Source organism: Dipteris shenzhenensis, chromosome 16, assembly GCF_047967505.1.
Source record: "Dipteris shenzhenensis isolate YYH24624 ecotype China chromosome 16, Dip_SZ_1.0, whole genome shotgun sequence".
NCBI lineage: Eukaryota > Viridiplantae > Streptophyta > Polypodiopsida > Gleicheniales > Dipteridaceae > Dipteris > Dipteris shenzhenensis.
In genome coordinates, this window is record NC_141611.1 from 37,152,674 (window position 1) to 37,178,765 (window position 26,092).

General features: G+C 38.9%; 1 pseudogene; it reads left to right on the forward strand.

The window, feature by feature from the left end:
• The first annotated feature begins 355 nt into the window (after positions 1-355).
• LOC147892910 (uncharacterized) lies at positions 356-1,785 on the forward strand (annotated as a pseudogene).
• Positions 1,786-26,092: the final 24,307 nt, after the last annotated feature.

Below are 26,092 nucleotides of genomic sequence, written 5' to 3' on the forward strand. Positions count from 1 at the left end.
AGGAGATTGAAGCAAACTTGGGACCTTTCCACAATGACTCCTTCACATGGCATGAGCTTCTAAGGGTTCGTAACTATTATGTGCTATATTGAATGAAAATAGAGATTGCATGCTAACATCATCTTTTGTTTAGATACTCCATCTTTTATTAGCTACCATATTGGTCCAACCTCAAGATTAATCACCTACTTGATCTTATGCACATCTTCAAGAATGTAGCCTCTACCATTTGGAATAATTTGATTGGGACAAGAGATTCCTTGAGAATAAGGGAGGATCTACACACCACAGGGAGGATGTGTGAAGGCTGGATAGAAGAGAGATGAAATGGGCTTGCCTTTTTACCCCATGCACCATGGACGTTATCAAAGAAAGAGATGGTGGTGATGAAGCGGGCTATCATTACAATTTGTACTCCCATTGGATGCATGAGGTGTTTGAGGGGGGCCTTCACAAAGAGCAAGAAAAGAGGTGTAGAGAAATTATATGGCTTGAAATCTCATGATTGGCACAAGATGCTCCAAGTAAGTATGACTTGGAATAATCTATTTTTCCTTCCAAATTTGTGAGTCTAGAAGCATAGTAATCAACCTTTGCTCATGTTTTCAATTCATACTACCTACTAACATTTCTCATTGTGCATCGAAGGATGTGAAGGGTTGTATTTACAAGATGGGTGAGCTTGTGAGGTACTTCACACTATGCAAAACGTGAACCATATCAATGCTTGATGGAAGGTTTTCATATTGCTAATATGGTGCACGTTTTTCTTTTTAGATATGTGAGATCAAAGGAAATAGATCCCACCATGCTTTAGGATGCTTGAGTTATGTCAGTGGAGGTGGTTTGTTTAGTGGAGGAGACCTTTCCACGTTCTATTCTCACAAGACAACTAAATCTCATAGTGCATGTGGTGGATGAGATTGCTACATGTGGCACTGTACATGCACAATGTTTGTTCTTCCTCCAACACTTCATAAAGACCTTGAAGAGTTTCGTGAGGCAAAATACAAGGCCTAAAGGTAGCATGGCCGAGGGTTGGTTGATACAAGAGTCACTTGTATATATTTCTGAGTTTCTTGTTGATGTGGATAGCTCTCTCCCCTAACAATGGAGATATAAGAAAGACCTAAGGATGATGTCTATAATTGTGCCTCAAGGGAAAGGAAGGAAAAATGTAATGGACAGGAAGTTGCTTAATAATCTAAACCTCTATTGCATGCTTAATAGTGATGTGATGAAAAGATGGGTGACAAGATATGAGGATGCAAAGGCAATAAGACAAGGAGGAAGGACCCTCTTTCATAGACACCATGGATCTCATGTGCCATACCCTGAGCATCTAAGAGCACCACTTCTAAAGGATATTCATGTTGATTGGCTGCTTGATAAAATGGAGAGAGTAGAGAGAGACAAGGGGATGCATATCACAATGGAAGAATGGGAGTATGCTAGAGGATGCATGCAAAGGGTCGATATATAGATTGCTTATTCAATTGATTTTATCTTGGTGTAGTGTAGTATGTTCAAGTCTATATGTTGTGAAGGAAAGCATTTTCAGACACAACAGATTGATGATACTGAGAAACACACAAGATTGCGGCGTCATTTCTAGCTTTGAGGGAGTCAATGGAGCCATGGATAATTATTGTGGCATAATCCAAGATATCATTAAGCTTGTGTTTTGGCGCTTCTTTGTGTATTTTTTGGATGCCAAGTGGTTTAAGGACGTGGTGGAAAGAGGCCCTAATGCAACAATCAAATGCCATGCAAGTGGCTTTGTAACTACTGACTCCACAAAGTTTTGCCAAAGCAAGAAGGACACACTAGTACTACCACAACAATGTGAACACATACTCTACACATATATAAAAATGCTCACTTATTTATATTTAATACCTTCAACACAAGGAAATTAACATGTTTGTATTTGTGTTTAACTAGGTTGTCTATCAACCAATGGTGGATAATAATAGGTAGTGGCACATCATACATATTACGCCACCTTCCAAAGTGATGTATAGTAAATTACTAATATGGAGCATATGGAGGATGATCATGGACATGGAGGTGATGATGATCATGATACTAGAGAGGAGGATGATCATGAGATAGGAGATACAAATATTCATGCTATTACCCATGAGGACGAGCCCACCATTGGTGATGTTGATTTGATTAGCACAGTAGCGCAAGTAGTAGTGGGATGAATGTATTTGTAGATCTCCACATTGTTTTGGATATTGAAGTAGATAGTTTGTCAAGGGTTGATCTCATTCAAGATGAGATCGGAACCATAGCCCATGATTGTATCATCCAAATTTCTTACATATTGGCAAAACTATTTTATATATTGTCTCATTCTTCTCATCTCACTTAATTTTTGTATATGTGCATTTGGAAAAAATCATATTATGGTGTGTGACACGTGCATAGCATTGATTTATACACATTGTAGATGTGCTATTTAACGTATGTATAACCACGTTTATAGACACATGAATAATCATGCTAATAGACACACCAAGTTTTTCATTAACTATATCAATGCTTATAGGTGCGCCAAGATTTTCATTAACTATATCAATGCTTATAGATGTGCCCGCTATTTTGTGCATCTATGGATGCATTGTGTTGTTGTGATATTGAATCCCTCTTCATCTTTGTGCACACTTCAAGTAGCTACTCCCCACTAGATGAAGATCTATCCTCCTCATTACTTGCACTAGAGTCATCATCCTATGAGTCCCTATCTTCCTTATCTCCTCTCTCTTCTTCGAAACTTTCATCTTCAAAGATCATAGTGCAACTGTAAAGTGCATCAAAATACTAATATTTGCATTCATACCTTGGTGTAGGAGTTTTTCAATTGCAAAACCCATTCAATACAATGCTACCATCCATGAGCCAGAGCCACATCCATCAATCATTTAATAGGTTGGATACCGTCTCATCTATCAATTTAGGGTTTTTTAGCTTTCGATAGTCCACCATTGCTACATATTTTTTAGGTTTTTATTTCTCTTTGTAATATAGCTCCAAAAGATTTACAAGAAGTTAAATTATAGGGTGCCCACCCCTATTTAAGAAGAAATGAAGTATGGATTTAAGACTCGAATGCCCGTTCCTTCTAGCATGGTCAAGTCATAGCGCAACACTACACCATGAAAGACTTTTTTAAGTGGACATCCAATTGATGTCAAACTTGCAAAGAGGGGATCCGGGGATCCCTTTGTGCTTCTAACACAAAGAGGACCAACCTTGATCTTTTCTTGTCTCCCAAAGCCCTTGTATGATAAACTTTACAAGGTTAACTATCCCACCACTCCAAAGTCTTGCAACTCATCCACATGATAAACACACATGGCTTCTCCCAAGAATCAACAGTCATTTCCATGAAGCACTCTGTATCAATGACATTGACACATACATATTTTGTGTCCTACTCTTTGATAAGCAGATGTCATAAGAGAAGCTGAAGGCTGAGCCAATTATTGGTGTTGTACTTTGCAAGTTTCGAGCCAAAGTGTTATTCTTGATCTCTACATTCTCTTTCTCTAGAATCTTTCGCTATCTTTCCTCTTGCATCCTTTCTTAGAGTTCCATCCGCATCTAATGAACACACCCACATTTTTGTTAAAATCTAGAGTTCTCAATGGGAGAAGAGGAAAGATCACATGGGAGAAGGAGAGAGAAAGATGGTGAGACCAACACAATAGGAGCCAATCAAGGTTAGATTATCCATCACCCTCAAAATGAAGGGATAGGATGATCCACCAAATACAAGGGGGATAGCACCCACTATATAGGACCAAGACTCCATCATGCACATTGAACACCTATCCAATATCCACTTCCACCAATCACGTGAATGTGGATTTAGACCCCTCTAATCAACCCGGTGTCTAATTTTCAACACTCCCCCTTAATTCAAACAGGGTGAAGTATTATATATTCATCAAGTGATATAAGTTGGGAAAAGCCTTTATCAATTACATGCTTATTTACAATGTTTTGAAATTTAAAAGGGACATAATAATAATGCAACACAGTTCATAACGAGGGTAGTGTGTTGATGATTCTTGAGAATGACTCTATAGATGTAATTCATCTTGTACATAGCATCAATGTCTCTACGAATCACATACATAAATCCATAGATGATTTTATAGGAAGGTATTACCAATGTCATATAGACATGGCAGTGTTTATTCCTATACAAGAGGGATTTCATTTGAATGAGGATATAAACATAATAACAGTTAAAAAATATATGTCACTATAAAAGTGACTTCTCCATAGATTCCCATAAAGATGTTGCTATTTAGGTTTCACCAAAATGGCAAAGAAGCCTATTATTGTCATGTAGCAATATGTGAGCATGAGAACGCTCACCCTCCTTCAAATCAATTGCACTCATAGGATCATCACTTCTCTATAATAAATATGGCAATAGTCTCATGATGAACAAGAGTTTTATGATAAGAATTTGCCAGATATAAAAGTGCTTTCCAGTACAAAGATCTTGAGCCATATGTAACAAAAGAAAAAATGTATCTCAATATGCAAGTCTATATTTAGGAATAATAAGTCTCTTAGTGGTAGCCAAGGAAGTGTATGTTTGAATGTTGAATAATAGGCACATGGGCTGGTCTAAGCCCCAACAATAAGACCTTAGATTAAACCTTTTCTAAGGTTCCAATCACCATGCCACTTGTAAGCATATAAGATGAACTTCAACCTTAGAGATAATAATTGGCAAAAAAAGGAAAGAAAATCGGTCGTGCATAGAAATGAGAGTCACGGACAAGGGGCCAAAAATTGCAAAAATTGCATAAGATTTTGTTGAGAAATTCATTGGCGATGACAACGTTATTAGAGGACAAACTCATCATGCAATACATTGAGAGGCACAATCCCCTGTGAATAAGTGGTAGCTCAAAAAAAAAAAACACTATAATATTGCAAGGCATCAACATGTGATAGTTGATAGGAGCCTCTTGAGTGCCGATGGAGTAGCATTGTTGAGGAATACATTGATAGAAGAAGGGAACCAAATTTTTGCTCAACACACTGAGCCCTTTCTATGACATTTTGAGGCCTTCAGAGTGCTTTCTTGATATTAAATAACACACACCATATGCCACTAGAAACTAATAAACATCATGCTTTGAACCTCTGGAAACATTCTTGATAAAAAATTTTGATAGTAGACAAGCCTGGTAATAGATATTTCAAATGCATTTAAGAAATCATTGGATGACTGGTAGACCCATATAATCTTTGGTGAATCACCAACTAAGCAGCAGATAGAAGATAGATGGCCAAAAATTGGTACATATATGTTGTTGTAAACAAACTTCTATGCAATAGAGACAACACGAAAATGGGAATACAGTGCAAAGTATCATGTGTGTTCAAGGGATATTTTAAAAACCCCTTAAGTAAATTTTTTTCCCCAACAAACCCACCCCTCTTTACATATGAACTAATGGAAATTTTCCTAAAATCAAATTAAAAATCCCCTATTGTTATTGTAATCTTGCTAAAATTTTTCCATAAGTGGGATTAAAATACCCCTACTTTTGAATGGACGTAGTACACTAAATTTTTTTGAGGTGAACCCCCCGAGCCACTAATACACTAATTCCTAGGTCATCACTCAATACATCATGGCCGTGGCTATGTATGAGAAAACCAGTAGGTAAAAACTCCTCCTTAGATGCCAAAAAATTCAAATGGCAGCTTTTGGTAGTACAAATTGAATGAGAAAGAAACTCATAGTAGTCCAAACTGAAACACCACCATATAAGTTGAGCTAATAGCTCTAAAGAGAGATGTTGGCTATGAATATGGCAAGCTTGAAGAAAGGGGAGAAGAGACATAGCTCTGATACCATGTTAAAATCTAGAGTGCTCAATGGGAGAAGAGGAAGGCTCACATGTGCGAAGCAGAGAAGATGATGGTGAGACCATCACAATAGGAGCAAAATCAAGGTTAGATTAGCTATCGCCCTCAAAATGGAGGGCTAGGAGGATCTGCCCAATACAAGGGGGATAGACCCACTAAATAGGACTAAAACTCCATCATCCACATCCAACACCTATCCAATATCCACTTCCACAATGTGGATTTAGACCCCTCTAACCAACCCGATGTCTAATTCTCAATAGTTTTGGCTCACAACTGGTCAATCATTTGACCAAGACCAAGGACCTTTTTCTTATCCACATAACAACTTTACCAACCAACTCTTGATCTGAATTCAATAAAAACAATATAATTGACTAATAAAGCAACTTCGCTTCTAAACAATTTTCTGATTACTTCATCCAAGTGACTTTGCTTTCTCTTTTTCCCAAAGAAGCAGTCACCATCAAGAAAGTGTTGCCATATATCCTTTGATACTTCATTTGGAACGTACCGTAATCGTCTCCACCAAACAATAGATAGCTGCTTTATTGTTGCTTTTCTCTTACCTACGGCATGCTCCTCACATGCTCTGGTGCCTTGTAGGATATCTTCCCTTCTTCATCTGCTTTACAAACATCCAAGACAAGCTGAAAGATTGATTCCTAACGAAACACTATGCAAGTAAAGTCCCTATATCTTGCAATTGTGGTCTTCAAATCCTACACACTTGACTGTGTATCATTCACTATGCTTCTTGAGCATCTGTAAAATGAGTCAGCTTCATAGTGAATTCAAAGGTAGGTCTCCTTCCCTTTATTATACATGGTGAGCCGCATCCAACCCATAACTCCCTTTCCTTTGTTAGGATCTCAGAAAGAGTTGAGTTTGTCCTCCTACTACCTAGTCAACGGCCAGAACCAGATTCAATCTTTCAAATTCAAGCATATATTTTGAGTCATTATTAAATAAGATATGTAACAGATGACCCATTGAAAGTTCTACAACTACTCAGCGTGATTCAAGTTTCCTTTTCATCTCTCTTCAAGGGCAATTCTACAAGCTTCACAAAAGTGTTGCCCATCAATGGGCTCAAACCTGCATCTATCAAGGAACTTGTTCTTTGTGAGCATAAATCTCTTCTCGATGTCATTCCCATATCTAGTCTGGTAGAGATCAGTTTCACGAGCAAAGTCACTATCTTTGAACTCTTCAAAGGCTTGGAGAAAATCTCTTCACCTTTGCAATGTGACTTCCTTGAACTGAGGATTCTTCTCGAAGTCTCACATACTTGATTGGATGGAGAGTGACATTGCCTACAAATGGCATTTTAGCACTCCTGGTCTCTTCATACAACTTGCATGCAAAATGCACATCGAGGTTCCATTGATTTGTGAACAAGGTAATGAGTGGTGTGATGATGAGGAAATGTACCAATCCCCAAATATATCCCTCGCCTTTAGGAGGATGTAAATTTTCTACACTTACAAAAAAATCAGCAAATACATCTTCTTCCTCCTCTTTATCCTCATTGTCACTATCCAATTGGTCGCCCGGTGCTAAATAACCTCCATTCACTTGATTCACCCGTGGAGCTTGCTCTCTTTCTCAGAATAGCTGTGGAAGTTGATCCTGCCTCAGGACGACTCACTCGCTTTCTTGTAATTTTAGCTAGGGATGGCATACTGGTACTGAACACATGGATGTTGCGGGGAGTACAACCTTAGAATGAGATGCTACTTGTGGTATACTTGTTGCTACTTGCAGCACAATTGCTACTAGTGCTAGCACACTTACTATAGGTACTACTATTGGCAGACTTACTATTGCATGTACAACAACACTCTACAAACCATCCCAACTTATCCTATGTAACATCAAGGCATCAAGTAGTTCTAAAGGTCCTTGCATTAAATCTGGTATAGGCTTAAGCACGTACTGAATTTGGTATAGGCTTCAGTACTTCTTGTCCATTGCCCACAACCTATATACAACATCTTCACTCTTAATTCTTTATGCAAGTTCAACCTAACCATTGTCTTCAATATTTATCATGGAAACTACTCCTACATTTCTTATTGCCTCTTGGTTCTAATGGGAGCTTGGCACATCCTCGTTAGTCATCACTAAGAAACACTTTGAATTCCTCTCTAGCAAATACTAACCATGTTCAAGAAATTTCTCAATCATCTTGGGAGCCCTAGAAGCGACTTTGGGAGCCATGATTCTCTACAATTAAATAGATAAAAATGTTAAATTAGATTTTCAACTCAAATATTATAGAATTTAATTACATTATGCTAACAATATACATAAATACAAATAAATTTAACTTCTTAATTTTAATTTATTTTAAATAAAATTAATTGATTACATTTTATTTCTAAATACTTTTTAAGTCATTAATTTTAAAATACAATTTTATTTTTTTATCATTTAACACTAGTTTGGTAGCATAGCAGGACATAAAAGTGTCCTTTTGAGGTTTTGGCAAAAAAATCACAACTTGTTGCATATGTATTTTTTGGCAATTTCCTCTCTTGAGATTAAGGTAGCCTCATAGGACTATTATCTAAAAATATAAAGAGCACAAAACACAGTTACATGTGATTGCAAAATGCTGAAAAATGTATGGTAACATAGTCTTTCACACAGACAATACTCAGATTTGAAACTTTATCTAGCATGCCCGAAAATAAAATTGATTTCAAGGAGCTAACATTTTTTGCAAAGTGTTTCTAAGTATGAAAAACACCTAAGAGTGACAAAATTTTGTCTAAAAATCATTTTGGCAAGATTAATTTATCAATTAACAAGAGTGGTCAGCCTAGCAGGTTGCATTTTAAGTCACATTTCATAAAAAAACATCTTTATATACTAATATAATAGCGACAAAGAGTCATATCTTAACAATAACAATATTATATCATAAGGGAAAGCCACCAAATCATAATAAAGGCTAAAACTAAAAGAGATTATGTGCTTCTAATATCAACTACCAAAACAGGTTTCACATTAAATCTCACTTTTAGAATTATCACGTATATAAGTGTTCTTCATAACTTTTTTTAATTGGTATCACTCATTCATGATTAGAGGCACTCTATAAGTATAATTTAAATGCATGAAGGTTCTTATGATATCCTTTAACCCTTGTATCATGAATTTAGCGTGAATTACAACATAACTTGGAACAATCAATATATGATTTGAATTTGGTGTTCTACATGACATTAGGTCCCCTAAAAACTCGAGCTACTCCATAGTATCCTATTGAAGACATATACAAAGTATGGTATATTTTGGAACTTGTTAGACATGTCAAATAATTTGTGAAATATCAATTTTTGCCTCACCATAAGCATTTACTAGAATTACATTTAAGACCATAGATCATAATGAATATGATTATCTAGCTCCAAGGAAATACAAACATATGTATTAGAGCTATCCTTAGACTCTAGGACTTCCAAACTCTAAGAAAACTCATTAATTATGGTGGTAGCAAGCTAAGGGTGTCCACTTTTTGTTCACTCCCCAATCCTAAGGAGGTGGAAAAACAAGCTTTTTAGCACACAAAAATGCAAATCTCACCTACTTCCCTATGGATCTAGTCTTTGAAGTCTTCTGACACAACATCACACTTGCTATTGTGCACACAATCGTATAGTCTGATCGAAAATTCGATGCACACACAAAAAATTTCTTTGTGTCACACGGCATGGTTCCAGGGTGGTCACACGTTTGTCACGAACAAAGAGTGTCATATTAAATTCTAAATTTCTTACTCATTTTAGATTAAATGTTATTGAAACTTTGTAAGTGGTCTCTTTGCATTATGTAGAGCTTAACTTGATTTATTGGTAATGTTTTGAATGATTTATCTAATTATAAATAATTATTTATAATAAATAAAGTCATAAAATACATGCATTTTAGTAGCACACCACATTTTTTTAGTATTTTGAATAATTAAGCAAATCCAATTCGGTGGAAGGTTAGTAGGCACATAAGGGTGTGTGGTTGAATCATCAAATCCCAAATCCAATGGTTAGATTCAGGAAGATTGAAGTTTAATTTTTACTCTTACTCCTTAGAGGATCAACAAAGAATATTAAAAATAAATCTAGTAATTCTCAAACATAACCAAACATTTCAAAAATGTCAATATTTTTAGTCCTCTGCATGATGAATAAGAGGAAAAAATTTTGGTTAAATTTGAGTAAGGGAAACGTACGATATGGCCTCCAACAATTAAATCTCCCTTTTGTGGGGGAAAAAGGGCCACCCAAGCCTAATACCAAGACAAGGTAGGCTTGGTATTAGGCTTGGTGAGGTAGGCTAGGAGCATCACCAATCCTAGTGGCAAGCCTTTAGAGTCTGCATGCTGCCCATGTGGAAGGCTGAGTCATCAAAACCATGCCACGTTGTTAGACCACGTGGTGCCATCTCATCAAGCAGATGTGACATCACTCCTTGCCATGTCACCTTACATTGCCACACATGCTGCCACATGTGCCACCTCATCATTCCACATCATCAGCCATGTGATCACACAATGCCACCTTGGCATACCTCCTCAACCTTGCCACGTCACCAATCCCTTCACCTCAATTTGCCATGTCAATCTACCACCTCATGAATGCCAACTCATCATGCCACATCACCTTTCAATGTCATCGAAGAGGCCCAGTACCACATCATGACCATGCAGGAAGAGACTATATTACCACATCATGACCATGCATGGTGCCACATCAGCCAGATGTATACACATGACGATGTGCGATGCATACAATACCTCGATCGAGGTATATAACCTGGGTGAGGCATACAATACCTCGTTCGAGGTATGTGACCGAGGACACCTAGAGATACCTCGATCGAGGTTCATACATACATGCGCAATGCACTAAATACCTCGATCGAGGTATAAGGTCTGATCGAGGCTCTGCGCATAGCAGACCTCTCCACCAAAACTAAGCCAATTAGTATTAATCTTAGCACCTCTCCACCAATAATAATGAAGAGCAACCTAAGAGCAATCTAGTGGATGAGTTGAGGCTCTCTATAAGACACCACGTTTTGGTTCATTTCACCCATTCTTAGCCATTCTTGCTTCCTCATCACTTTGTCACACCTTCCATCCTACTTTCATTGAGAATGGGTTCTCAAAGCCGTAGAGCTAGTAGACGTGAAAGATGTAGGAACCCCCCCCCAAATCTCATTGACGAGGAGCGCAAGCGGAAGGCTCGTGAGCGCAAGAGAGCCTCTAGATCTCGAGCTCGCGCTGCCACCACTGATCCACCTCCAGCTCTACCTCTACATCCCACCTCCACCCCCACCCCCACCTCCATTGTCCCCCCATGCTCATCCGCTCCCCTACCTCTAGCCTCCGCCCTTCCCCTAGCCACCTACATTTTGGCCTCCACCTCTACCTCTTCCCCCTCCACCCTCCCCCCTCCCCCTCCCCCTCCCCCTCCCCCCGCTCCGCTTGGCGCCTCCCTTCCCCCGTCCACCCTACCATCTCCCATTGATCCCCTTGCCCCACCTTGCAGCAGCAGTGTTGCTTCACGACGTGACTTGCCGAAGTCCACTATCCGTCGTCGTACTAGCAAGATTGTGCAGTCTTTTTTTTGTGACCTCACGCCAGCTTCGCAGTCTTCTCTTCTTACGTCCCTGATTGATCACCCTGACTTGGTAGAGTGTAGGAGGCTTGCTCGTCTTCTATTAAGCATAGGAACTCCAGTGATGCCTTGGCAGCACGTCGTGCTATTGTGGCTGCCATTAGTAGACCTCATATGATAGGCCATGTGCGTACCGCTTCACGTCTTCTTCAGATTGCACCGCGCACATTGCGAGCAGGCATCATTAGGAGGCAGAGTCTAGAGGATAGTGAGACTGATGCTCTTTGGGCTTTAAGTGGTCGTGCACCTCGCAGCGATCGATTGTTGGATGATTCCACTAGGTCCTTCATACAACAATTTTGGGAGGAGCATTGCAGAGCATCCCCGGTGTTCAAGAAGGCATTGCGGAAGAGGGTGTCACACGGTGTGTACATTGAGCATGGTGCATGTTTTTTGGAGTGTACCCAGACTGAGTTGTACACTCAGTTTGTAGAGGCGCACCCGGAGTTCAAGATTGGGTAGAGGTCATTTGAGCGATGCAGGCCATGGTTTGTGCGATGCTCTCAAGGGCATGACACATGCTGTTGTTGCTACCATGTGGATTTTGGATTGATGTATGACGTATTCCGTTCCCTTGATGGTCATAGGGGAGTGGTTCCTACTAGCCCTCGTGACTTCATTCATTCCATATTGTGTACACGAGATGGTGATGCTTTATTCCACTCCCTTGATTGTGTGGAAGGCACGTGTACTTTGTGTGGTGACTTTGCTAGAGTGCCACGAGTTGCACTAGATACTTGTGATGTGCAGATGGTTCGTTGGCAGTAGTATGAGTACTGTACCTTGACATTAGATGGTGGTGCACAGTCGAGGAGGTTGCAGCTTGTGGGGAAGGAGACACCACGTGTTGTATTCATTGACTATTTTCGAGGGAAGCTGTACCGCTACATACGCCACTCGCACACTGCGAAATGGGAGGATCGTCAGTTTCGTGCATGTTTGAGGACATTTCCTATAGGGGTGGTTGTCTCAGTGGTGGACTTTGCGGAGAATTACATCTTTGCACCACAGCATGAGATCCAATCGGAGTATTATTTCTCCGAACAGGTGACGTGTGATTGAGTATTGATTTTTTCCGCGCCTCATTATATTGAATTATTTCAATAGTCATATTTTTTTTTCAATGCCATATTGCAGGTTGCTATATTTGTGCACATTAGCTATCGTCATGCACAGGCTCATGTGGATGGCATTGATAGCACCATGGACTCACGCATCATTGTGCGAGAGTATCACTTCTACATTAGTGATGATCGATCACATGATGCCCATTTTGTGCAGCATTGCTTCACTTTGCATGATAGTTTCTTGAGGGATCATGGTGTCACATGGCAGCGGCGCTGGATCTGGTCAGATGGTTGCGGTGGTCAGTTCAAATCCACTAGACAGTTTTATTGGTTCTGCAGATGGCACCATGAGACAGGCATTCCGATCACATGGAGCTACTTCGAGACAGGGCACGGTAAGGGAGAGCACGATGGTGCAGGTGCTTGCGTGAAGCGTGCTTTGCGTCGATACCAGTTGCGTCACAGTGCTGATCGCTTCAAGGATGCACATGATGTGGTGCGGTGGTGCAGCCAGCACTTATCCACTAGTGCTACGTCCTCGTTTCAGTCGCGTGACGATAGGGTGGTGAGCCGGTATTTTTGGTGCGTGGACATTGGGAGTCTTGATCGGTCGAGGCCTTTTGATTGTCGTTCTGTGCCTGGCACTCTTGATTTCCATTCCATCAGGAGCGTAGGTGAGTCTCACCCCGCGATCTTTTCTCGACGGTTTGCATGTTTTTGCTCTGCATGCATTGATGATGATTGGGGAGGGTGCTCCATGATACCATGGGCCGATCCATGGGTACGGCGAGTGCTTTCTCCCTTCCAGCCTTGGGAGGAGATACATGATGATCAGGATGCAGGATTTAGTTCCTCTATAGAGATTATGACCAGCTTACAGATATTTTGCGTATTGGTGATATCTTCGCGGTTATTGCTTCGGAGGGCAATGAGGAGGGTGTGGATTATTACTTGTTGCGATGCTCTATGCTGAAGAGTGTGCTGAATGAGGATACAGTGGATGGGCATGGGATGCACTTCAATGCTCATAGCATGATCGTAGGTGGCCACTATTTTCAGCAGATACAGAGGCGTGGTCACTATATTGAGTTCCAGGAGTACATGGCGGATCAAGAGGCATACATGTATTCTCATCTTGTTGTTGGGATCAAGATTACTTTGAGTCATGTTCGCACTCGCAAGGCGACGTCCACTCCACAATGGCGCCTTGCAGTGGCGGATCACGAGAGCATACTTGCAACTATTAGCATGAGAGCTGATCCTGAGGAGTAGCACATTACATATCATATTTTTTGGGATCATCAGTTGATCAGATTGATTTTTATTGGGTATCACTAGTTGATTACACTTTTTTGTATTCGATATGTATAGGCTCACTGTGTGACCATACCATTGTAATTTTCATGGACTCATATTTTGTATTTCACTATGATGGCTGTATACACGTTCATACACATCATTGTATTAGATTCTATTTTTAACATGATGTCCGATGTCTTCTCAATGGGATTTGTTGTGTTTGTAATACAAAAAATTGTTTATTAGTAGTAATGTTGTAATTTGTTTTGCGCCACGTGGAAGGTACAATGCGTACATTTTTACAATCCCTACTAGCACTCATGACTACGTATGAGCTATGGCGCATGTACTAACGAAATGCGCGTGTGGACTTATCTGTTGGGAATGAAACTTCGCACGACTCTTAGGCCACCCTAGACATACATCCATGCAAGATTTGGTCTCCAACTTATTTGGTATGCGCCACGTGGAAGGTATAATGCGTACATTTTTACAATCCCTACTAGCACGACTACGTGTGAGAAATGGCACACGTACTAACCAAATATGCATGTGGACTTATCTATTGGAGATTAAACTTTGCACGGCTCTTAGGCTATCATAGACGTACATCCACGCAAGATTTGGTGCCCAACTGATTTGGTATGCGCCACATGGAAGGACAACTGTGTACATTTTTACAATCCCTACTAGCACGACTACGTATGAGCTATGGCGCATGTACTAACGAAATACGCATGTGGATTTATCTGTTGGTAATGAAACTTCGCACGACTCTTAGGCCACCCTAGACATACATCCATGCAAGATTTGGTCTCCAACTTATTTGGTATGCGCCACGTGGAAGGTATAATGCGTACATTTTTACAATCCCTACTAGCACGACTACGTGTGAGAAATGGCGCACGTACTAACCAAATATGCATGTGGACTTATCTGTTGGAGATTAAACTTTGCACGGCTCTTAGGCTACCGTAGACGTACATCCACGCAAGATTTGGTCTGAATTGATTTGATATGCACCACGTGGAAGGTACAATGCGTACATTTTTACAATCCCTACTAGCACGACTACATATGAGCTATGGCGCATGTACTAACGAAATACGCGTGTGGACTTATCTGTTGGGAATTAAACTTCGCACGACTCTTAGGCTACCATAGACGTACATCCATGCAAGATTTGGTGCCCAACTGATTTGGTATGCGCCACATGGAAGGACAGTTGCATACATTTTTATAATCCCTACTAGCACTCGTGACTACGTATGAAAAATGGCGCACGTACTAATGAAATATGCACGTGGACTTATCTGTTGGGGACGAAACTTCACACGCCTCTTAGGCTACCCTAGACGTACATCCATGCAAGATTTGGCCTCCAACTGATTTGGTATGCGCCACATGGAAGGACAAATGCATACATTTTTACAATTTTTACTAGCACGACTAAACCCTAAACCCTAAACCCTAAACCCTGGACCCTAAATCCTAAACTCTGTTGGGCACGAAACTTCACACGCCTCTTAGGCTACCCTAGACGTACATCCACGCAAGATTTGGTCTCCAACTGATTTTGTTTGTGCCACGTAGAAGCAATCCCTACTAGCACGACTAAACCCTAAACCCTAAACCCTAAACCCTGGACCCTATCCTAAACCCTGTTGGGGACGAAACTTCACACGCCTCTTAGGCTACCCTAGACGTACATCCACGCAAGATTTGGTCTCCAACTGATTTGGTTTGCGCCACGTAGAAGCAATCCCTACTAGCATGACTAAACCCTAAACCCTAAACCCTAAACCCATGCAAGATTTGGTCTCCAACTGATTTGGTTTGCGCCACGTAGAAGCAATCCCTACTAGCACGTCTAAACCCTAAACCCTAAACCCTAAGCCTTGGACCCTAAATCCTAAATCCTGTTGGGGATGAAACTTCACACGCCTCTTAGGCTACCCTAGACGTACATCAACGCAAGATTTGGTCTCCAACTGATTTGGTTTGCGCCACGTAGAAGCAATCCCTACTAGCACGACTAAACCCTAAACCCTAAATCCTAAACCCTGTTGGGGACGAAACTTCACACACCTCTTAGGCTACCCTAGATGTACATCCACGCAAGATTTGGTCTCCAACTGATTTGGTTTGTGCCACGTAGAAGCAATCCCTACTAGCACGACTAAACCCTAAACCCTAAACCCTAAACCCTGGACCCTAAATCCTAAACCCTGTTGGGGACGAAACTTCACACGCCTCTTAGGCTACCCTAGACGTACATCCACGCAAGATTTGGTCTCCAATTGATTTGGTTTGTGCCACGTAGAAGCAATCCCTACTAGCACGACTACACGTTAGCGTACCACCAAAGTCAAAAGAAAATAGTAAAATTAAATTATGGCCTAACATGTCACACGTTCCTTGTACTCCCATACATGAGTAGAGTTTAAGAGGGAGAAGTGGGATTGTTAATATGTGTATATTTTTTTGGTGCATAGCCACAACAACCCTTTCTTTTTACATAAACCAAATACCAACACTTTTCCTTATACCAACCGCCAATCCTTTCTCTTGTACATAAACCACTAAATGCAAAAGAAAATAGTGAAATAAAATGGTGGGCTAGCATGCCACACCTTCCTTGTATTCCCATATACATGCATTAATTGCCAATTGTGTTGATTTCTCTTCTTTATGTTCATTATCTTTTATACATGCATAATAATTAGATTAGTGCATTGGCAAATGTCATATTAAGGAAATTGAAATAGTCCTTAGAAACTTGGAAGGCATATGCGATTGTGATTTGGAAGGCACATGTGATTGTGGTTCGAATATGACAAATAATTAGGTCTTATTTTCTTTGATCACCAATTAGCACAAGTATTGTTAACAATAAGAGACAAATTAAACACTGAGTCATAATAAATAACAGCAAAATCATGCAAAGGACAAGTCTAACTCCATTTTTGAAAAAAATCCCCAAAAAATTTATATTTTTTAAAAATTGTAGGGATAAAATATACGCTTCATGTCAATAATATTAAAAAACTAGAATTTTGAAAAAAGAATGAATAAAATATTACTTATATTTTATTGCAGAACCTAAAAATGTCCAGTATTATCATTTGCAAAAAGTATTCTCTCCTTTAATTTAAAAAACATGACAAATTGCAAAGGAGAAGAAACTACTTCATTCAACTAAGAGAGTTGCTAGAGCTTTTTCTTTGAAATACCAATTGTTTTCTATGCAAGTGCCCATATCAAATCCATATACAAGAATTTCTACACCCTACAAACTAAGCATGTCCACACATTGGTGATTTCTCGAATTTTTTCCTTTTGTCATGTTGTTTAAGTATCTCCAGATCACACATTCCCTCAAGTTCATTGGTGTCAAAAGAATTTTTTATCAATTGATTTACACATAGGTAACAACATTGCCCTCGGAGTCATGGATAAGTTTTGTACCAATATACATTTCTAGAATACTTTTTGTAAATAGCATAAATTGTAAGTTGGTAAAATTGATGTTACTTTAATTTGTAATTTCATTTGATGAAACAATTTTACATTGGGCTATGGCATTGTCTAAAAAAAGTAATTTTCTTTTTATACAAATTAGTTTATCAAATGGTTGAATTTCAACATATTTTGATATTAAGATCGGAAGGCTAGATTTGGAAGCATGAATATGACAATAGTTGTCTTTTTGAAAAATTGATGAAAATTTGGATTTTGAAACACACTTTATTGACAAACATGAATAGAATAAAATTTTTGTTTAAAAAATGAAAAACTTTTATCAGCAAAATAAAATTTTCATCCAAAACAAGATGAATTTTGATATGTTTAATGTTTAATGTTTACAATTAATGTTTAATGTTTACAATTACTTCACATGGCATTCTTTTTTAAATACCTTATGTATTAAACAAACTATAAACTGAGATAAACTGAGATAAACAAAGTGTGAAGAACATCATGAAAGTACGAAAATGCTCATACATCATAAAAGTGGGAACAATATCATGAAAGTACCAAAATGAATCTGTACATCATCATCATCATGCTGCAAAAGTGCATCCCTATACAAGAAACGTGTGAAGCCTAAACAATCAATCTGAATCCGAATCTAATAACTCTACATATGGTCCTCTAGTGGAACGCTGACGTGGCTCCTGTATGACCCGCTGCCCAACCGTCCGCTGTGTGCCCTCTGGCTCAGATGGGCCAGCCTCATCAGCTGCATGAGATGGGCCAGCCTCATCCTGATGAAGAGGAGGGCATGCTGCACGTGCCACTGCTGCCATCTCTGCCTCCCTCGCCTCCTCTATGTACGCGCGTCTCAGCTCCCATAGCCGTGCATCTACGAATACTCGTGCCTCAAATCCAGCGCGAGTAATCGTCTCTACATGTGAAAGACGCTGGTCTCGGCCCCGCCCTAGCTGCTGCTCCACCCACTGCTGCAATGATGTCTGCAGCTCTGCCTCTCGCTCAATTCGGTGTGCCTCCTCCGCTCGTGCCTCGTCACCTGGCATGAAATCATCGTACGAAAAGCGTCGTGGAACGCATGATGCAACCACCGATGTATCCGCACCCTCCTGCATCAGCAATGCTCTCTGTGCCTCCTCCCTGTAGTGCTCTGTCAAGACTACACGGGTGAATGGATCAACAGCCTGACGATGACCAGGATATAGATCATCCATGCCCAGTCCTCTGTATGTCGCCACATCAATGTCAACAAAGCATACAGGGCACACTGAACATGCCACCATGTGGCGGGTCATGCAATGGAGATGTGCGATGCGGCCGCACCCTAGTCCAAACCACCCTACGGTGTCAAAGTCCTCGTGGCAGAGGACACAAGTGGCAGTAGGAAGCCTCGCTACGACTGCTGCATCTATGGGTGTCCTAGTCGGCACATCTACAGGAGGAGCAGGGTATAGGGCCACACTGGGGTCGATCCTATGGCACGATGGATCACGACTAATATGCCTCAACTGCAAAATATAGTGCTCTGCGCGATGGTATGCTATGCGTGTCCGAATCCTCTGCTCCTCCAAATCTGTCTGCAATAGTCGTACGCGAGACTCCATCTCCTGACGCAATAGATGTGCCTGCAATGCAAACATGTCGCGTACATGGTGAGAATTAACAAAAAAACTTCAGTTCAAAACACGCTACAAAAAAATAAACTAACATAATCAAAATAACTAACCTCGTCCCTAGACTCAGCCAACAATGCCTCCAACTCTGCAATCCGTCTGTCTCGAGCCTCCACCAACTCGTGTTGAGGTGCCGTAAATGTGGGAGGTGGTGTAGATGTGGGATGCTCCATCGATGATCGAGGTGGGGGAGGTGGAATCGCAATAGATCTCGATAGGGCAGAGACCATGTGCTGCAAGGATGATGCCACTGAATGAACATCCCCCCTAATCTGTCCTCCCACCGCTCACAATGCTGGTGCAGGGATGGTGTGCAACTCTGATCCCTCGCGTCGATGCCGAACACCTACAATCTGACGCTCCTGACGCCCCATCCTACCACGTCCCGCTCCTGATCCTGGACGGGTACTGAGGTAGTCCACCCGATGACCAAGGACAAACTCAGCATAAAGCTGCATGGCAAACGACCTGGCTATCTGGCGGTTGTGAGGCAATCGACCACCATTTGCAGCAAGATATCTCGGATAAATGTGTGCTGCTATGGTGGGGTGCCTACACCGTAAAATATGCAAGGGGAGCCCTGATCATGGTCGCATCGCCTCGGTGTGACCATCCCAAAACATGTCCTCCAAGGCCTCCCTGTGATGTGACTCCTGCTCAAACAACTATCGAATGGCTCTCCAATCCAAGCCACCACCAGTGAGATCTCCGCCTCAGCCTGTGCCTGAAAGCCACTTTTTATCCAATATGAAACTTTTCCACATGTGGTGTAAGGACCACATTGTCCACTAATGGCCCCTATACTAAGGACAGATAGTGGAGAGGTTTGGTTAATAAGACCTTCTTTGAATGCTTTACTGCCTTGGGTTTGCAATAGATATGGAGGAGATAGAAGGATACCTAATACATTACTTTGAACGATACACAAGCAAGGCGCATCTAGTATTTCTCGGACTACACATTAAAAAAGAGAGCGGGTTCACACTACAGACCTTTTAAAGCGAGAACTTTGAGAAAATAATTAAGCCTTTTCAATATTATCTATTTTGGTTGGGCAATCCACCTCAACTAGTGGCCATTCCTATAGATCATCACGTGGTTCAAGACATTTTGTATAAGACTCACTCGACTTCTAGTTGTAAAAATAGTTTTGGAATGAGATCATCCACATACGTAGCAACAACAAAGGGCACAAGATCCCTAGAAGAGGATTCAAAAACTTTGAAAATTAAATCCTTGGATGTCCCTATGCAATGGGAAGGGTTGCATACGATAACTAATGTTAATTTTGGTTGAGCTCAAGTAATAAGCGTCACCGTTGCCTATGGTTGGACTAGCAAGAAAGAGACCACCCTTGCTTACAATGAAACTAGCATATAATTCCTTGAGCATGTGGTTGACATTCCATGTGTGACATAGTTTCAACGAGGGAAAGGAGATATGTAGCATCCATACTATTTTGGTTATGAGGTGGTTCACGTGATTATTGTTACAAAGTCTTTTTGGAAAAACATCTTAGTCATTTGTAAAAGACAAGATAAATGTTGTTAACATTAGTCATAGGTTTCCCTACAGTGCAAAAAGGGATGTATGTGTGCCACATGGCGAGCTGCCATGTAGCAAACAACATGGAATGGGATGCTTCAAATGTGGACTCTTGAAGGTTATGGAGTTCTCTCTCTCTCTTAAGTCGATTTGAGGCTGCTCAACTCAGACAAATGTTATGCAACATGGATTTCTCTCTTCAACTAGATCCACCCGACAAAATTTTCCTCAACACAATGAATATTGACTTCATTTCAAAGTTTGGCATTTCAAAAATAGCTCCTAACCAATCCTTATAGTGGCCCATACTATTATCTATGATCATTAAGGGATGATTAGGAGAGATTTAGTCATTAACAGGCTCTATTTGAACTTAGGTCTATAGTTGATCAAAACACTTGCATATATTAGCATGAATGTGGAATGAATATAGATCCACTAGAGTCCCATGTGCAATGAATGTTAGGTATTCTAGTTAAACTTTCAGTTTCTCTATGGCGTATTTCTTTCTTCTTATACATATAAGAGAAGTAGATGAATTATGGAACTAGACAACAAACATGATCAAAGTGCTAGATCTAAAGCATGCCATAGTGATAGCATAAGAATCTCAAACAGTTTATAGGCACAGACCGTAATATTCGAGTTCTTGAAGACCCATCCAAATATTCTCAATCTTGTAATATTCTTTTTTCAGTTATGCTAGAGTCTATGCATAACTAAGAAGAATTAGACATTTGCAAACTATTCCATGTCTTCTTAAGGTCTAAGCCACTATTTCATGTCTTCTTAAGGGATATTGAATATTTGGACTAAGCCACTATCTAGGCATTTCCAAGCTATAGCCTTATCATGCATGCTTAGTCTAATCAATCTATTGACTAATAGGGGACATATGCCTTCAACATATTTCCTAGTAGAATCGATCCTTACTAATTGCCAAATAGTTAAAGGATGATTTATCATTAGTACTTTCCCAATATATTAGGGATGATTACCCAAGCTTAAACCTAGTTTCCTTCTAAAGAACTTGCTTGTCCCAAAGTGTCTAGTCAACTTCAAGCTTTGGTCACCAACCATGTCACTAGTCAATCTTTAATGTCCAACTCCAATAGTTGACTAGTAGGTTTATGTTTGTGTATTAATTTGATAAGTCGAGCGAGTCTTATACAAAATGTCTTGTATCTTCATTTCCTATTTTGGTTGGGCAATCCACCTCAACTAGTGGCCATTCCTAAAGATGATTTTTAAAAACCTAATTTTTACATTTTTACATTTTGAATAAAAAATGCCTCATTAAACGTTTTTTAAATTTAAAATTTTCACATTTTAAATTAAAAATGTCGTAATTCAAAAATTAAAAAAAAAATTTACAAATGCATTTCAAATTTATAAATACTTTATAATTATTCCTATGAACGTTTTTTTATTTAATAAAAATAGCTCTATTTAAAAAAAAAAATCATTTTCATATTTTAAATAAAAAATGTCGTAATTTATAAATTTCAAAAAAACATTAAAATGCATTATAAATTTAGAAATTTTTTATAATTTTCCTTATAAACTAAAATTTAATTAAATTCTACCAAAAAGAAAATGCTACATTAAAAAAATAGACATATAGAACATTTTCACATTTTGAATAAAAAATGCCTCATTAAACGTTTTTTAAATTTAAAATTTTCACATTTTAAATTATAAATGTCATAATTCAAAAATTTTAAAAAAATTTACAAATGCATTTCAAATTTATAAATATTTTATAATTATTAATATGAACGTTTTTTTATTTACTAAAAAAGCTCTATTTTGAAAAAAAAATTTCATTTTCACATTTTAAATAAAAAATGTCGTAATTCATAAATTTCAAAAAAACATTATATTGCATTTGAAATTTAGAAATTTTTTATTATTTCTCTTTTAACCTAAAATTTAATTAAATTCTACCAAAAAGAAAATGCTACATAAAAAAAACAGAAATATTTAACATTTTCACATTTTGAATAAAAATGCCTCATTAAATGTTTTTTAAATTTAAAATTTTCACATTTTAAATTATAAATGTCGTAATTTAAAAATTAAAAAAAAAATTTACAAATGCATTTTAAATTTATAAATATTTTATAATTATTAATATGAACGTTTTTTTATTTACTAAAAAAAGCTCTATTTAAAAAAAAATTAATTTTCACATTTTAAATAAAAAATCTCGTAATTCATAAATTTCAGAAAAACATTAAAATGCATTTTATAATTTTTCTTATAAACTAAAATTTTAAAATACGTTTTTTAAATTTAAAATTTTCACATTTTAAATTATAAATGTCGTAATTTAAAAATTTTAAAAAAAAATTTACAAATACATTTCAAATTTATAAATATTTTATAATTATTAATATGAACGTTTTTTAATTTACTAAAAAAAGCTCTATTTAAAAAAAATAAATTTAATTTTCACATTTTAAATAAAAAATCTCGTAATTCATAAATTTCAGAAAAACATTAAAATGCATTTTATAATTTTTCTTATAAACTAAAATTTAATCAAATTCTACCAAAAAGAAAATGCTACATTAAAAAAAACCCTACCTGGACTCTCCCGCTCCTGCTCTGTCCATCTCCGTCGATGTCCGTTCGTGGCTCTCCGTCGCTCGCGCAATTCCGTCGAAGTCCGGCAAATCCAAAATCGGTGGATGAGGCAAAGCTCGATTGAGGTATGCGGAATGAGGGGGGTCGCTCTCCTTTTATAAGAAAAATTAGGGTTTAGCTACCTCGATCGAGGTATTCTTCACATGCCCATACATCTCGGCACATCTACCTCGATCGAGGTATTGGCATGCCATGATACCTCGATCGAGGTATTCTTGAGATGCCCATACATCTTGTTGGCATGCCACGATACCTCGATCGAGGTATTCTTGACATGCCCATACATCTCGGTATATCTACCTCGATCGAGGTATTGCCATGCCACGATACCTCGATCGAGGTATTGTGACATGCCCATACATCTCGGTACATCCACGTCAATGGAGGTTTTGGCATGCCACGATACCTCGATCGTGGTATGTTGGCAGAAGTGGGATGCCAAGTCATGTGTCCAGCATACCTTGATCGAGGTATGTCATCCGCCCTGTTGGCTGCCCTGTCGGATGGCACATACCTCGATCGAGGTATGCTGGACATGCCACCTGACCTCGATCGAGGTTGAGCTGGATTGCCACGATACCTCGAACGAGGTAGATGTGGCATGTATAGCTGGCTTGCCAGCAAGCCTCAATCGAGGTAGAGGCTCGGTCCGATGAAAAAGCGCAGTACCTCGATCGAGGTATTGGCTAGGCTCGGTTGTGCTCGTGTGTGATTTTCATTGGAGCTTATACCTCGATCGAGGTATTGGAGACCGAAGCAAAACCTTTGTATTTTCACTCGAGCGGGTGTCACACTCACCCGAAAGTGGTCCGGAAGTGGACACCCTTAGCTTGCTACCTCCCAGTAACGAGTATGGCCATTTTATCTAAAACCTGAGAAAACAGCTTGAAATGTCGGTGTTAGGTTGACCTTAAAACTTTAGGTAGAACTCAAAGTAATAGGTGCATATTTCAATCCATAATAATTTCAAGTTTTTTTCAATTATGCCAAATAATCAAAACCCCAAAATACCTTATCAATGCTTTTGAATAATTGTAGGAAGTTGCTAAATTGATAGGACATAAAAGTGTCCCAAGACATTTTTATGTCCTTCTACCAAACTAGTGTTAACTTTTAAAGCAACCTTTTTTCAATTTTAAATTAAATTACTTTAAAACTAATCAATCTTAAAATAAAACTAATTACTTATATTTTATTTTTTGAATTTTATATATAATTAGAAAATATTTTTTTAATTAAAATACTTTAAAATTAATCGATCTCTAAATGAAGCTAATTAAATATTAAGAATTACTTCAATAATAAAAATAATTATAATTAAAATTTTATTGACTTGATTAGTTTTAAATTAATTATATATTAGCTATTATTTCTAATTAACAAAAAACTAAATTAATTTTAATGTTTCATTTTATTAATTACTTTCAAATAGCTTTTTTTAATTTAAAATTTTAGAAATGAAATAAAACTTAATTTAAATTTTAATTATTTATATAATTAAATTATGATTAAATTTATTTAATTATAATTTAATTACTCAATTTTAAAAATGTGATTTTTGAAGGGCCTGAGGGGCATAAGGAGCTAAGGAGGGACCAAGGGGTGTGCAACAGGTTGGGGGAGGGGATAATGCCCCCCCCCTCCTTAGGGCAAGACCCAAGTGTCTCCTAAGCCCCCCCGCTCGATCACCTCTCTGCCCACCTCACAGCCACCACCTAGTCACTCGTCTATGGCCCCCTAGAGAGAGAGAGAGAGAGAGATAGAGAGAGAGAGGGAGGGAGGGAGGGAGAGAGAGGGAGAGAGATGGGGGGGGGAGAGGGAGCCGAGTGAACGGGAAGGGACAAGAGGGGAAAGGAAGCGGCGGGGGAGGGAGCAAGAGGGAGAGGAGAGGGGAGCGGGAAGGGGAAGGTAGGAGGGAGGGAGAGAGGAGAGGAGGGGAAGGCGGGAGGGAGGAGTAGAGGAGGTAGGAGAGGGAATACCTAGAGAGGAGGAGGTGGAGGAGTTCGCCAACGATGGAGGAGGTGGAAGGAAGTGGGTTATAATTAGGTTTAGGGCATCTTTTTAGGCATTATAGGTTAAGTATAAGTATAAGACACTCCTACATTTGGGAGCTCATTCTTCATTTTTCTTGGTTCTCTTTATCTCAACCTAGAGCTGAATCGACACAATTTTCAAAATAATGCAACAGGTGTAGAGCTTTCCAATCTATTGCATATGCAACATCTTCCACGTATTAATGTTTTTGAATTTTTGTTAAATTTGTGTATCTCATCCAACCTATTGCATCAGCGACACCATCAAAAAGCTTGTTTACTTTTAGCTTTTTAAACTTTTCAAGATTTCTCAAAAAGTTCTCCTAACTTAAACAGTTTCTCTTAACCTTGGCTTTTTGAGCAATAACTTCAAAAATCTTGCTTTGCTTCTCGCTTTTGAAAAGATAACTCAAAAACCTCTCCTAACCTATTACATACGCAACAACTCCAATCCTTTGTGCTTTTGTATGTATGTATATATATATGTATCCCAAACATATTATCATGCTGCAATTAATTTTCATGCTAGATGAGATGATAACAATGCTCATTTCGGAAGGAAATACCACCATCATGGGTCCCTCTAGCTCCATTTTTTAGGTAAGCCCTTAGAATCTCTTTTTTGCAAGGGAGAGGAGACAACTCGATCATTTAATAAATTTTACAAACGAGAGAGAGAGAGAGAGAGAGAGACTAATAATAGACTAATATCACTACCATAGGACTAAAAAAGTAGT